Source organism: Scyliorhinus canicula, chromosome 20, assembly GCF_902713615.1.
Source record: "Scyliorhinus canicula chromosome 20, sScyCan1.1, whole genome shotgun sequence".
Taxonomy (NCBI): domain Eukaryota; kingdom Metazoa; phylum Chordata; class Chondrichthyes; order Carcharhiniformes; family Scyliorhinidae; genus Scyliorhinus; species Scyliorhinus canicula.
The window spans coordinates 41,159,627-41,173,454 of record NC_052165.1 but is presented as its reverse complement, the minus strand read 5'-3'; the positions used below and the strand labels follow the sequence as shown (position 1 = coordinate 41,173,454).

Sequence of the window (13,828 nt, the reverse complement as noted above, 5' to 3'; positions counted from 1 at the left end):
TAAATCATAGCGGATTCTTGAGTGTCGATGCCAAAAATAAAGGTTTATTTGCTGATGCTGATCTTACCAACAAGAATCAGCAACTGGGATTGGGTTGCAGTGTGACACTGCAGCATTAACGGTCTTGGGGATTTGTCCAGTGATTTAGTGTTTATATTCTAATCTTTTTCACCCTGCTGATTTTAATTTATTGTTTGCTGACCTTTTTCCCCCCCTGCTGCTGTTCATTCTACAAAACGTTTTCTTTGATCAGCAGAAGCACACAAAAGGAAAGAAGCTTGCAGCTGCATGCCACCTTTCACATCCTTGTCGGATTCTGTAAAATAGCAACACAAACTGGCTGTTTGGCAGACCACTTGGTGTTGATGTTTGCACATCATGAGAAGTAGCCCTAATCCACTGTGCTCATCCTGCTCTTACACTTTTATTTTCAGTCATCTGGCGAACCTGTTCTTCAGTATTGGCTGGTGTTAGCTTTCAGCACAACTCTGATACCTGTGCTTTCTGCTTTCGTTTTGAGACAGCTTTCCTGCCACCAGTTCTGTGTTTAATCTTAAATTTCATGCTCGCTCTATTCTACACCACTCGATCACTAGGACATCTCCAAGGATGTCCAATCTTTCAAAGTGAAGTCAATTAGCATGCAGCAAGGCCCTGCTATCAGCGATAAGGTCAATTTAAGGTGGTTTTGCTCAAAGGAAGAATGGTTGGCCAGCACATGGAGAGCTTCAGTTAGTGCCCTTCACTGAACAGACAAGACCGTTGAACATCTCTAAAATATAGCACCTTCAGTGGTGCCCACCTCCGCACTAGATTTTGTCAATCTGCATTGTGCTCGTGGGCCTTGCATGTGTGCCAGTGAGTGCCCATCATGGTTTTTTTTTGCTGCTTTCCACCTTCCATTGTTTCCAGTACAGTGTAATATTGAAAGAATCTGATCAGACAGTGCCATCCTGTGGCAATTGGATATTATTGCTGGTCATGTGTGTGTATATATATATATATATATATATATATATTATTTATCACTCGCATGGATTTGGCCAAGTGAAATGAAAGCATAAAGGAGCTGTTTTCGTATGTATTCAGTGCATATTAAGTTATTTGTAGCAAAAAATGATACTATATTAAGCAAGGTTATTAATGAAGTTGTGGCAGAGGGTGAAGAAGACAAATTAAAGCAGTCCTAGCTTTCAACACTGTAATTGTGCCCCCATTACTATGAAATTATAATTATTGCCTGCCAATTTTGTTAATTCGGTTCTCGTTATTAACATATCTCTCGGAATATATCTTAGAGATTTAAAAAAATAAGAACTGAATGTTCGCTTAAAAATGGAGACCCAGATGAGATTGAATTCCCATCATATTTATTTGTTAGTTTCAACATAACCCTGCACGTTTATAAACAATGTGATTATCTTAAAAGTTAACACAGGAAGAAAGTACCAAAACTCTCCTCAAAGGGTGTATGTGTATTGTACAAGACAGGTACTGATGCCATGGTTATTTACATGACCAAACATTTCAGTTTGGTGCAGAGCCTTAAATTAGATTGTCATTTGCTTTCTATGTTTATATTGGATTCCATATTGGCAGCATTTCATCTGAAAGAATTCCTTTGAACCTGATCATACAGCCCTGTTTAACCCATGGTGCCTAGTGAACCATAAGTTATTCATTTGTGGTAATATTCCTGCAGCTGATTTCTGCTGCTTGATATTGAATGTTTTCATTAGCATTGTTCTTGGGCAAAGTAAACAGTAAGGAAACAATTTCAGGAGAAGTCAGTGCACACAAATCTAACGTTAGATGCACTAGTGATTAAGTGTCAGCAAGTTCCCATGATGAATACAGATGAGCGAGCTATTTAGCCTATCCTAATTCATCCATCTAGAAATAATCTACAGTTTTATCTTTTACACCATTTGGATGTTCGTGAATGATTCCAGAATATTTATTTCCAGTACCCTGCCCATGTTGTAATCACTCATTAATTAGATCAGTCCTTATCTAATTTAATGGTGGAGCAGACTCAGATGGGCTGAATGGCCTACTGTGCTCTTATGTCTTATGGTCTTATTGACAACTTTCATTTTTTAAATAAATTTAGTGTATCCAATTAATTTTTTCAAAATAAGGGGCAATTTAGTGTGGTCAATCCACCTAGCCTGCACATCTTTGGGTTGTGGGGGCAAAACTCACGCAAACACGGGGAGAATGTGCAACTGCCACCTGGACAGTGACCCAGAGCCGGGATCGAACCTGGGACCTCGGCGCCATGAGGCAGCAATGCTACTCACTGCGCCACCGTGCTGCCTTTTATTGACAACTTTCTGATGGTTCTAAATTTGCCTTTCACTTGTTTGAATCATGCCCTATATTCTTGGCATCGGCAGTTCAGGGACGCCTGAGATGTCTTGGTGTTTCGGGGTTTGAAGTATATTTCTTTGAAAGTAATTTTGTGAATCTGCCTCCTCCATACTATGATATTAGTTCGGGGTTCTATAGTGCAGCTAAGGCAAACGAGTGCAGGTTTGAAACTTGAGTGCATACCCGGGAGTTTGCTGTACGGGGAGCACACATATTTATACTCCGCCTAGTGGGCGGAGCCAGCAGGCAGGGACTACCCCCATACCTGTAGTACAGAGTCTTACCATGCATCTCCTAATATACACAACAGTGGTGATTACCACACAGTTACTGCTAATTACAGACTAGATTTTAAGATTAACACTGATCCCCCCCCCCCCCACTCACCAGGAGGCAATCGCAGCACTTCTGTTAGGATCTTCTGATTTGGTCAGTGGTCAGGTACAGGAGGGTGTGACTGTGAGTGGGGAAGGGGACCAGAGGGCAGGAGTGCAGGATCTTCTGCCTTTGTGGTTGTCCAAATAGGTTTGCGGTTCTTTCGGCTTGTTTGGATGAGAGCAGAGGCTGCAGGGTCACGGCGCTGTGATACAGGAAATCATTCATGTTGGGCGAGAAAAAAGGAACATTAGGGGGAAGTATACTGACACTTCTCGACCCTTGCTCTTTTTATGCAGAGAAGGCTGTATGGCCTGCCTGCTGCCAAGGGTCGGGCCTCTCCAGCCGGGGTTGGAGAACAACTTGCAGTTGAAGGGGACAAGTGTTATCTATATTACCAAAAGAATGAATGTTGCAAGTGTAGTGGAGGAATTTATCCACTGCCACACTAAAGGGCCCATGATGAGCAGGTTTGAAAGATTAACCCTGGTAGTACGCAGTGTGTTCTGTGGAGCTAGTGGATGTGGTTTATTTAGACTTTCAGAAGGATTGCGACTCTCATGTAAGAAATTAATGTGTAAAATTAAAGCACATGGGATTGCGAGTAATGTATTGAGATGGATGGATAGAAAACTGGTTGGCAGACAGGAAACAAAGAGTCAGAGTAGACAGGTCTTTGTATCATAGTGACCAATGGGGTAGCACAGGGATCAGTGCTGACACCCCTGCTATTCACAAAATATATTAATGATTTAGATAAGGGAACTAAATGTAATTTCTCCAAATTTTCAGATGACTCAAAGCTGGGTGGGAGCGTGTGTGTTAAGGGGATGCAAAGATGCTTCAGTGTGATTTGGACAAGTTGAGTGAGTTCACAAATGCATGGCATATGCAGTATAACGTGGATAAATGTGAGAGTATCCACTTTGGTAACAAAATCAGGAAGACAGATTATTATCTAAATGGCTATAAATTGAGAGAGGGGAATGTGCAACAAGACCTGGGTGTCCTTAGGATCTTAGAAGAGGCTCTTCAGCCCATCCAGCTTGCACCGGCAAAATAAAACTACATAATTCCACTTCCCAGCACTTGGCACATAACATTGAATGTTATGACATTTCAAGTGCTGGTCCAATCTTTTTAAAGATTGTGAGGTTTCTTGGCTCACCTCCCAGGCAGTGAATTCAGATTCCCACTACCCTCTGGGTGAAATTTATTTTCCTCAAATCCCCTCTAAACCTCCTGCCCCTCACCGTAATATCATGCCCCTTTGTTTTTTAAATTTATTAATTCATTTTTTTCATAGAATTTACAGTACAGAAGAAGGCCATTCGGCTCATCGAGTCTGCACCGGCTCTTGGAACGAGCACCCTACCCAAGGTCAACAACTCCATCCTATCCCCATAACCCAGTAACCCCACCCAACACTAAGGGCAATTTTGGACACTAAGGGCAATTTATCATGGCCAATCCACCTAACCTGCACATCTTTGGACTGTGGGAGGAAACCGGAGCATCCGGAGGAAACCCATGCACACACGGGGAGAATGTGCAGACTCCGTACAGACAGTGACCCAAGCCGGCAATCAAACGTGGGACCCTGGAGCTGTGAAGCAATTGTGCTAACCACTGTGTTACCGTGCTACCCCAACAGGATGTAGGCATCGCTGGGTAGGCCAGTATTTATTGCCCATCCCTAGTTGCCCTTCAGAAGATGATTGTGAGTTGCCTTCTTAAACCACTACAGTCCTTGAGGTGTAGGTACACCCACTGTGCTTTTGGGGAGGGAGTTCCAAGATGTTGCCCCAGCGACAGTGAAGGAAAAGCGATATATTTTCAAGTCAGGCTGGTGAGTGACTTGGAGGGGAACATTCAGGTGGTGGGGTGCGCAGGTATCTGCTGCTTTTGTCTGTCTAGATGATAGTGGTCATATGTTTGGAAGGTGTTGTCTGAGGAGCTTGGTGAATTACTGCAATGCATCTTGTAGATGATACACATGGCTGCCACTGTTCGTCGGTGGTGGAGGGTTCGAATGTTTGTGGAAGGGGGAGCAATCAAGTGGGCTGTTTTGCCCTGGGTGGTGTTGAGCTTCTTGAGTGTTGTTGGAGCTGCACTCATCCAATCAAGTGCAGAGTATTCCATTACACTCCTGACTTGCGCTTTGTAGATGGTGGACAGACTTTAGGGGGTCAGGAGGTGAGTTACTCGCCATAGGATTCCTAGCCTTTGACCTGCCCTGCTAGCCACAGTATTAATGTGGCTAGTCTAGTTCAGTTTCTGATCAATGGAAACCCCCAGGATGTTGATTGTGGGGGAATCAGGATTGTTAATGCCATTGAATGTCGAGGAGCGGTGGTTAGATCCTCTCTTGTAGGAGATGGTCACTGCCTGGCACTCGGTGTGGCGCGAATGTAACTTGCCACTTGTCAGCCAAAGCCTGGATAATGTCCAGGTCTTGCTGCATTTGGACATGGATGGCTTCATTATCTGAGGAGTTGCGAATGGTGCTGAACATTGTTCAGTCATCCGCAAACATCTTCATTTCTATAATGGAAGGGAGATCATTGATGAAGCAGCTGAAGATGCTCGGGCCGAGGACACTACCTTGAGGAACTCCTGCAGTGATGTCCTGGTGTTGAGTTGATTGACCTCCGATCACACAACCATCTTCCTTTGTGCCAGGTATGTGACTCCAACCAGTGGAGAGTTTTTCCCCTGATTCCTATTTACTCCAGTTTAGCTAGGGCCCCTTGATGCCATACTTGGTCAAATGCTGCCTTGATGTCAAGGGCAGTCACTCTCATCTCACCTTTTTTGTCCATGTTTGAACCAAGGCTGTAATGAGGTCAGGAGCTAAGTGACTCTGGCAGAACCCAAACTGAGTATCCGTGAGCAGGTTATTGCTGAGTAAGTGCCGCTTGACAGCACTGTTGATGATTTCTTCCATCACTTTGCTGATGATCGAGAGTAGTCTGATAAGGTGGTAATTGGCTAGGTTGGATTTGTCCTGTTTCTTGCGTACAAGACACATTTTCCACATTGCCGGGTAGATGCCAGTGTTGTAGCTCCCTGGAACAGCTTGACTAGGGGTGACGCAAGTTCTGGAGCACAAGTCTTCAGTACTATTGCCGGGATATTGTCAGGGCCCATAGCCTTTGCCGTATCCAGTGCCTTCAGCTGTTTCTTGATATCACGTGGAGTGAATTGTATTGGCTGAAAACTGACATCTGTGATGCTGGGGACCTCTAGAGGAGACCGAAATGGATCAACTACTTGGCTAATCTGGTTGAAGATTGTTGCGAATGCCTCAGCCTTGTCTTTTGAAGAATAAGTGCTGGGCTCCTTCATCATTGAGGAGGGGGATATTTGTGGAGCCTCCTAATCCAGTGAGTTGTTTAGTTGTCCACCAACATTCACAGTTGAATGTGGCAGGACTACAGAGCTTAGATCTGATGTGTTCATTGTGGAATCACTTAGCTCTGTCTATTAGTTGCTGCTTCTGCTGCTTGGCACACAAGTAGTCCTGTGTTGTCGCTTCGGGTCGACACCTCATTTTTCGGTCTGCCTGATGTTGCTCCTGGCATGCTCTCCTGCACTCTTCTTTGAACCAGAGTTAGTCCCATGGCTTGGTGGTAATGGTAGAGTGAGGGTCATGCCAGGCCATGAGGTTTCAGATTGTGGTTGAATGCAATTCTGCTGCTGATGGCCCACAGCTCCTCATGGATGCCCAGTCTTGAGTTCTAGATCTGTTCGAAGTCTATCCCATTTAGCACGGTGGTAGTGGCACACAACACGATGAGAGGTATCCTCAATGTGAAGATGGGATTTTGTCTCCACAAGGACTGTGCGGTGGTCACTTCCACCAATACTGTCATGGACTGATGCATCTGTCGCAGGCAAATTGATGAGGATGCGGTCAAGTATATTTTTCCCTCTGTTTGGTCCCCTCACCACCTGCTGCAGTACCGGTCTAGCAGCTATGTCCTTTAGGACCCGACCAACTCTGTCTGTGGTGGTACTACCGAGCCATTCTTGGTGATGGACATTGAAGCCCCCCACCCAGAGTATATTCTGTGCCCTTCCCACCCTCAGTGCTTGCTCTATGTGGTGTTTAACATGGAGAAGTACTGATTCATCAGCTGATGGTGGCTGGTACATGGTAATCAGCAGGAGGTTTCCTTGCCCATGTTTAACCTGAAGACGAGATTTCATGGGGTTCAGAGTTGATGTTGAGGTCTCCCAGGGCAACTCCCTCCCAACTGTACCATTATGCTGCCACCTCTCACCGACAGGACATAACCAGGAATGATGATAGTGGTGTCTGGGACATTGTTTGTAAGGTATGATTCGAGAACATAACGTAGAACGTACAGTGCGGAAGGAGGCCATTCGGCCCATCAGGTTGACACCGACCCTCTTAAGCCGTCACTTCCACCTAAACCCGTAACCCAATAACCCCTCCTAACCTTTTTTTTTGGTCACTAAGGGCATTTTTATCATGGGCAATCCACCTAACCTGCACGTCTTTGGACTCTGGGAGGAAACCGGAGCACCCGGAGGAAACACACGCAGACACTGGGAGAACGTGCAGACTCCGCACAGACAGTGACCCAGCGGGGAATCGAACCTGGGACCCTGGCGCTGTGATCAACCTTGTCCTTCGCTGTGAGGTGTGGTGATCCTCAAGTTAGGGACCTCTGAAGGAGACCGAGATGGATTAACTACTTGGCACATCTGGTTGAAGATTGTTGCGAATGCCTCAGCAATCAGCTCTCCCCTTCAAAGGGGAAAGCAGCCTATGGTCATCTGGGATTATTGCGACTTTACTTAATCAGTGGCGTATCATAGGGATCAGATGCTGGTTTCCCTTATTATTTCTAACATATAAATATATAAATAAGCAAAATAGAAGAAAATGTGGGGGGGGGGGGGGGGGATGATAAGGGATTTTTGTGGATGACTGTATAACGTTCAGCACCGTTTTCAGCTCCTCAAATACTGAAGCATTCCTTTTTTATGGTTTCGTAGTGGTTGAATACAACTGAGTGGCTTGCTAGGCCATTTCAAAGGGCATTTAACAGTCAACCATTTTACTGTGGGCTTAGAGTCACATTTAGACCAGACCAAGTGGGGACGGCAGATTTCCTTCCCTAAAGGACATTAGTGAGCCTCATGGGGTTTTGCAACAATCGGCAATGGGTTTATGGTCATTAGGCTTTTAGTTCCATCTGCCATGGCAGGATTCTAACCCAGGTCCCCAGGGCAATATCTGGGTCACTGGTTTACAAGCCCAGTGACAATACCACAATGCCATCACCTCCCCCTACTGCTGGCCGAGGGTGTCCTTGACCTGTGCCTGGCTGTGGTTATGTCAATAAATGCATTAGTCCATTTGTTCACACAATCCCTCAAACAGCAATGGCCAATTTATTTTTGGTTGCGAGAGCAAGAGGGACCAGAGCACTGCGTTTAGCTCCCTGCTCTTCATCGAATCGTGTACTGAGATCTTTTATTTAAAGAAGGTACACTTGATCGCATCCAAAATGCAACACTTCTAACAACACAACATGCTGTGCTTCTCACCTTAGATTATGCACAAATCCATAAACTGTTAACCATGGCTATTTGATTTCAAAGTGAGGATGTAACCAACTGAGTCAAGCTGACAAGGTCCCACATGGGTGACTTAATAATGCACATGGGATACAGGGTGATTTGATGAGGTGGATTCCAAATTGGCCTCGCAGTGGGAGACAGAGGGTGATGATAGACGGCTGCTTTAGAATCTGGATGCCAGTGACCATGGATCCGTGCTGTGCCCCCTATTTTTGTCATTTATATAAATGACCTAGATGACGGTGGGGGATAGGATCTGTAAATTTGTGGATGACAAAGAGTGGCTGACTGTTTAATAGTGAGGTTCAGTGTCTTGGGTTACAGGAAGATATAGGTGGGATGGTCACATGGGCAGATAAGTGGCAGATGGAATTTAACCCTGAAAAGTGAGTGACACACTTTGGAAGGAGTAATTTGACAAGGAAGTACACTATGAAAGGTCTGACACTGGGATGTTCCACAGAACAAAGGGACCTTGGGGTGTTTGGCCATAGACCTCTGAAGGCAGAAGGGCAGGTGAAAAAAGGCTTTTATCAATCGGGGCATACTTTACAAAAGCAGGATGGCCATGCTGGAGCTGTATAGACCTTTGGTGAGGCCACAGCTGGAGTACTGTGTGCAATTCTGGTCGCTACAATATCGGAAGGCAGTAATTGCACTAGAGAGGGTGCAGAGAAGATTCACCAGAATGTTGCCTGCGATGGAACATTTAAGTTATAAAGAGAGATTGGATGGGCTTGGGTTGTTTTCTCTGGAGCAGAGAAGACCGAGGGGTGACCTGATTGAGGTGTACAACACTGACAGGCATGAACAGGGTGGATAGGGAGCAGCAGTTCCCCTTAGTTGAAGGGTCAGTTACGAGGGGACACAAGTTCAAAGTGAGGGGTGTGAGGTTTAGTGGAATTTAATGGTGACAGTCAGGAATGCACTGCCTGGGAGGGTGGTAGGATGCCTCACATACTTTAAAAAGTACCTGGATGAGTACTTGGTACGCCGTGGGCAGCACGGTGGTTAGCACTGTTGCTTCACAGTCCCTGGTTAGATTCCAAGCTTGGGTCACTGTCTGTGTGGAGTCTCACGCTCTCCTCATGTCTGTGGGTTTCCTCTGGGTGTTCCAGTTTCCTCCCACAAGTCCCGAAAGACGTACTAGTTACGTGATTTGAACATTCTGAATTCTCCGTCTGTGTACCTGAACATGCGCCAGAGTGGCGACTAGGGGATTTTCACAGTAACTTTATTGCAGTTAGGGTTAGGGTTAAGCCTACTTGTGCAAATAAAGATTATTATAATTATTTTCAAGTTGAAGTAAAACAATTCTCCATCAGTTCTGTATTTTAAATGAACAAATGTAACCCCATTATTTAAGAAAGGAGGAAGAGAAATAAAACTGGGAACTGGCCCATCAGTCACCTGACAAGTGCTGGAATCTACTATGTTCATGTATTGCTCATTAATATCTAGCATTTAGAACTAAATGTGTTCTGATATTTTACTGCAAAACCGGTAATTACTCAAATGATCTCTGTGGGGTTGTAATATGTTAAAATAAAGTAGCCATTCAGGCCCTCAGATCTGCGCTGATTCTGTTGTCAACATAGAATCCCTACAGTGCAGAAGGAGGCAATTTGGCCCATCAAGTCTGCATGGGCCCTTGAAAAGAGCACCCTACTTAAACCCAAGTCTCCACCCTATCACCCAGCAACCTCACCTAATCCTTTGGACACTGAAGCCAATTTAGCATGGCTGATCCACCTAACCTGCACACCTTTTGGACTGAGAGGAAACTGGAGCAACAGGAGGAAACCATGCAGACACGGGGAGAAACTCCACACAGACAGTAACCCGAGGCCATAATTGAACTCTGGTCCCTGCGGCTGTGATGCAGCAGTGCTTGCCACCGTGCCGACCATTTCTTAAAATTTAATTCGTATTTCATCAACTGCTATGGTGGAATTTGAGCCCAGTCCACAGAGCATTACCCTGAGTCCCTGGGTTACTAATACCACTATGCCATTGCCTCCCTGGGATTCTGTTGTCTACACGAGCATGTTCATCTAAATCCACTCTTGTTTCCACACCCGTTAATAATCCTTTTCTCCTTATAAAAACAATTTATTGCCTCTCTTTAAATGACGTGGGGTAAAGTAGTTCACACTGTGACCCCCTGTAAATTCTTTTTTTTTTAAATAATTTTTTATTGAGAAATTTTGATTTTATACAACAATAACGCACCTTAGTAAAATACCGAAAATAACAATAATATTAACAATCATATACATTCGCCCCATCCCCATGAACAACCCATCACAACGCAAATTAACACACTATAAAGTTACAGAATAAACACTACAATAATGCACCCCCCCCCCAGTTACCTATCTCTGAGCCAGGAAGTCCAGAAAAGGCTGCCATCGTTTATAGAACCCTTGTATTGATCCTCTCAGGGCAAATTTGACCTTTTCCAATTTTATAAATCCCGCCATGTCACTGATCCAGGTCTCCACGCTTGGGGGCCTTGCATCCTTCCATTGTAACAGAATCCTTCGACGGGCTACTAGGGACGCAAAGGCCAGGACACCGGCCTCTTTCGCCTCCTGCACTCCCGGCTCCACTCCAACCCCAAAAATCGCGAGTCCCCACCCTGGTTTGACCCTGGATCCAACCACCCTCGACACCGTCCCCGCCACCCCCTTCCAGAATTCTTCCAGTGCTGGGCATGCCCAGAACATAAGGGCGTGGTTCGCAGGACTCCCCGAACATCTGGTGCACCTGTCCTCACCCCCGAAGAACCTACTCATCCTAGTCCCGGACATATGGGACCGGTGCAGCACCTTAAATTGGATGAGACTAAGCCTCGCACATGAGGAGGAGGAGTTAACTCTCTCCAAGGCCTCCGCCCAAGTCCCATCCTCTATCTGCTCCCCGAGTTCCTCCTCCCATTTAGCCTTCAGCTCCTCCACTGACGACTCCTCCACCTCCTGCATTACCTTATAGATGTCAGACACCTTCCCCTCTCCTACCCACACCCCCGAAAGCACTCTGTCCATCGTCCCCTGCGAGGGCAGCAAAGGGAATCCCTCTACCTGTCGCCTAGCAAACGCCTTTACCTGCAGGTATCTGAACATGTTCCCCTGGGGAAGGCCAAATTTATCTTCCAGTTCCCCCAGGCCCGCAAACCTCCCGCCAATAAACAGGTCCCTCAATTTGCTGATGCCCGCCCTTTGCCATCCCCTGAATCCCCCATCCGTGTTCCCCGGGATGAACCGATGGTTGCCACCCAGTGGAGCCTCCATCGAGCCCCCTGTTTCCCCCCCGATGCCGTCTCCACTGTCCCCAGATTCTTAGGGTCGCCGCCACCACCGGGCTAGTGGTAACCCTCTTGGGGGAGAGCGGCAACGGTGCCGTTACCATGGCACCCAGGCTTGTACCTCTACATGACGCCATCTCCATTCTTTTCCACGCCGCCCCTCCCCCCTCCATCACCCATTTACGCACCATTGACACATTGGCTGCCCAATAGTACCCCAGAAGGTTGGGCAGCGCCAGCCCGCCTCTATCCCTTCCTCGCTCCAGGAATACCCTCCTCACTCTCGGAGTCCCATGTGCCCACACAAAGCTCAGAATACTGCCGGTCACTCTCCTAAAGAAGGCCCTGGGGATAAATATGGGCAGGCACTGAAAAAGGAACACGAACCTCGGAAGCACTGTCATTTTGACGGACTGCACCCTCCCCGCCAACGACAATGGCAGCATGTCCCACCTCCTGAACTCCTCCTCCATCTGATCTACCAGTCTGGTAAAGTTATGCTTGTGGAGAGTCCCCCAGTCCCTGGCCACTTGCACCCCCAGGTACCTAAAGCTCTCCCCTGCCCGCCTAAGCGGGAGCCTACCAATTCCTTCCTCCTGGTCTCCAGGGTGCACCACAAACACCTCGCTCTTGCCTAAGTTTAATTTATAACCTGAGAAGGTCCCAAACTCGGCTAGTAACTCCATCACTCCCGGCATCCCTCCCACCGGGTCCGCCACATACAGTAACAGGTCGTCGGCATACAACGACACCCTATGTTCCTCTCCACCTCGCACCAAGCCTCTCCACCTCTCTGAATCTCTCAATGCCATCGCCAGCGGCTCGATTGCCAGTGCAAACAACAAGGGGGACAAGGGGCAACCCTGCCTGGTCCCTCGGTAAAGCCGGAAGTACTCCGACCTCCTCCTATTCGTGGCCACGCACGCCATCGGGGCCTCATATAGCAGCCTTACCCATCTAATGAACCCTTCGACCCCCTGTAAATTCTATAGACCAATCAGGTATGTATAATTTTATTTGGTGTCAAGTTAGGTGCATAGAATTAAGGTGCTTGGTAATAGGATTTGAGGGTTAGGGGATAGTTTCTTTTTTGGCCAGAGTAGATGATAGGCCGAATGGTCTCTTTTCGGTGCCATTATTTAATGGTCCTATCAGCTGCTGAGGTAAGGGGCAAAGTTATTACTGTTTAATAGGAACAAGGTCAGTGATGTTCCCTTTTTGCTTTACTGTTGAAAGTGAAACATTTGTTAAGAAGTGGAGCCACTGTCACTAAAGATATATCATAATTACATATATTCATACATTGACGCACTGATTGCATTGTGTGAAGGGACAGAATTCAGTTTTAGAGGCTGTAAGTGGATGAATTGTACTCCTGACAGTTTATTTAAAGACGCTGCTAAAAACCTTCTGTAATCAACTACTTATTATCTTGACTTGGGAGTAGCAGAAGTGAATTTAAGCGAATGCCAATTAAAGCACAACATATTCATAGAGTTGCTGACATGATTTGATCAAATCAAGTTCATATTAACCTCTTACAAAAGCAAAATATCTTAAACCACAAACATTTCCCTGCGAGTATCCAAACAATAGTTGGTAAACTGGAGCACATTCCTGGATGAATGACTATGGTAAACTTGGGATTTTTTAAAGCAAGTCTGTAACAGCTGGGGGCTCACTAGTGTGTCCCCAAACAGACAGGGGCATCTGGGCTTAACGCAGCAAGCCAATTGTGTCATCCTTTTAACAAAGTTCACTGCTTAATACCAGTGCTACATTGTTAAAGTAAATTGTATTTTCCCCATTAATAAATGATGTGTACTAGAATGGAGAGAGAAATGGATATCTACAAGCACGCCAAATGGCTGAAGAAGGTAAGATAGCAACATTTGATTTTGCTTCCTTCTGCTGAATTCTACTTGCAATCAGTAAGTGTTGAGCAGTTTTCTGTTTAACTTGTAATGCTCCACTGGAGCTAAGATTGGCACTGTCTGTTAATTAGGAGTAAGTCTTAATGCCATTGATGTATTCAGCTTCATCTCTAAATTTGTATGAGTATGTAGGACTGTTGAATTTTTGTGAAACTAGAGGCAAAACAACTTTTGGTTTCTCTTTTGGTTTAGATTTTTGGTTGCAATCAATACCAAGTATTCG

General features: G+C 45.9%; 1 protein-coding gene across 13 annotated transcripts in view; it reads left to right on the top strand.

Annotated features, from left to right (window-relative positions):
• ppfibp1b (PPFIA binding protein 1b) overlaps positions 1-13,828 on the top strand; it is a 180,101-nt gene that overhangs the window by 89,545 nt on the left and 76,728 nt on the right. The window lies entirely within an intron of this gene.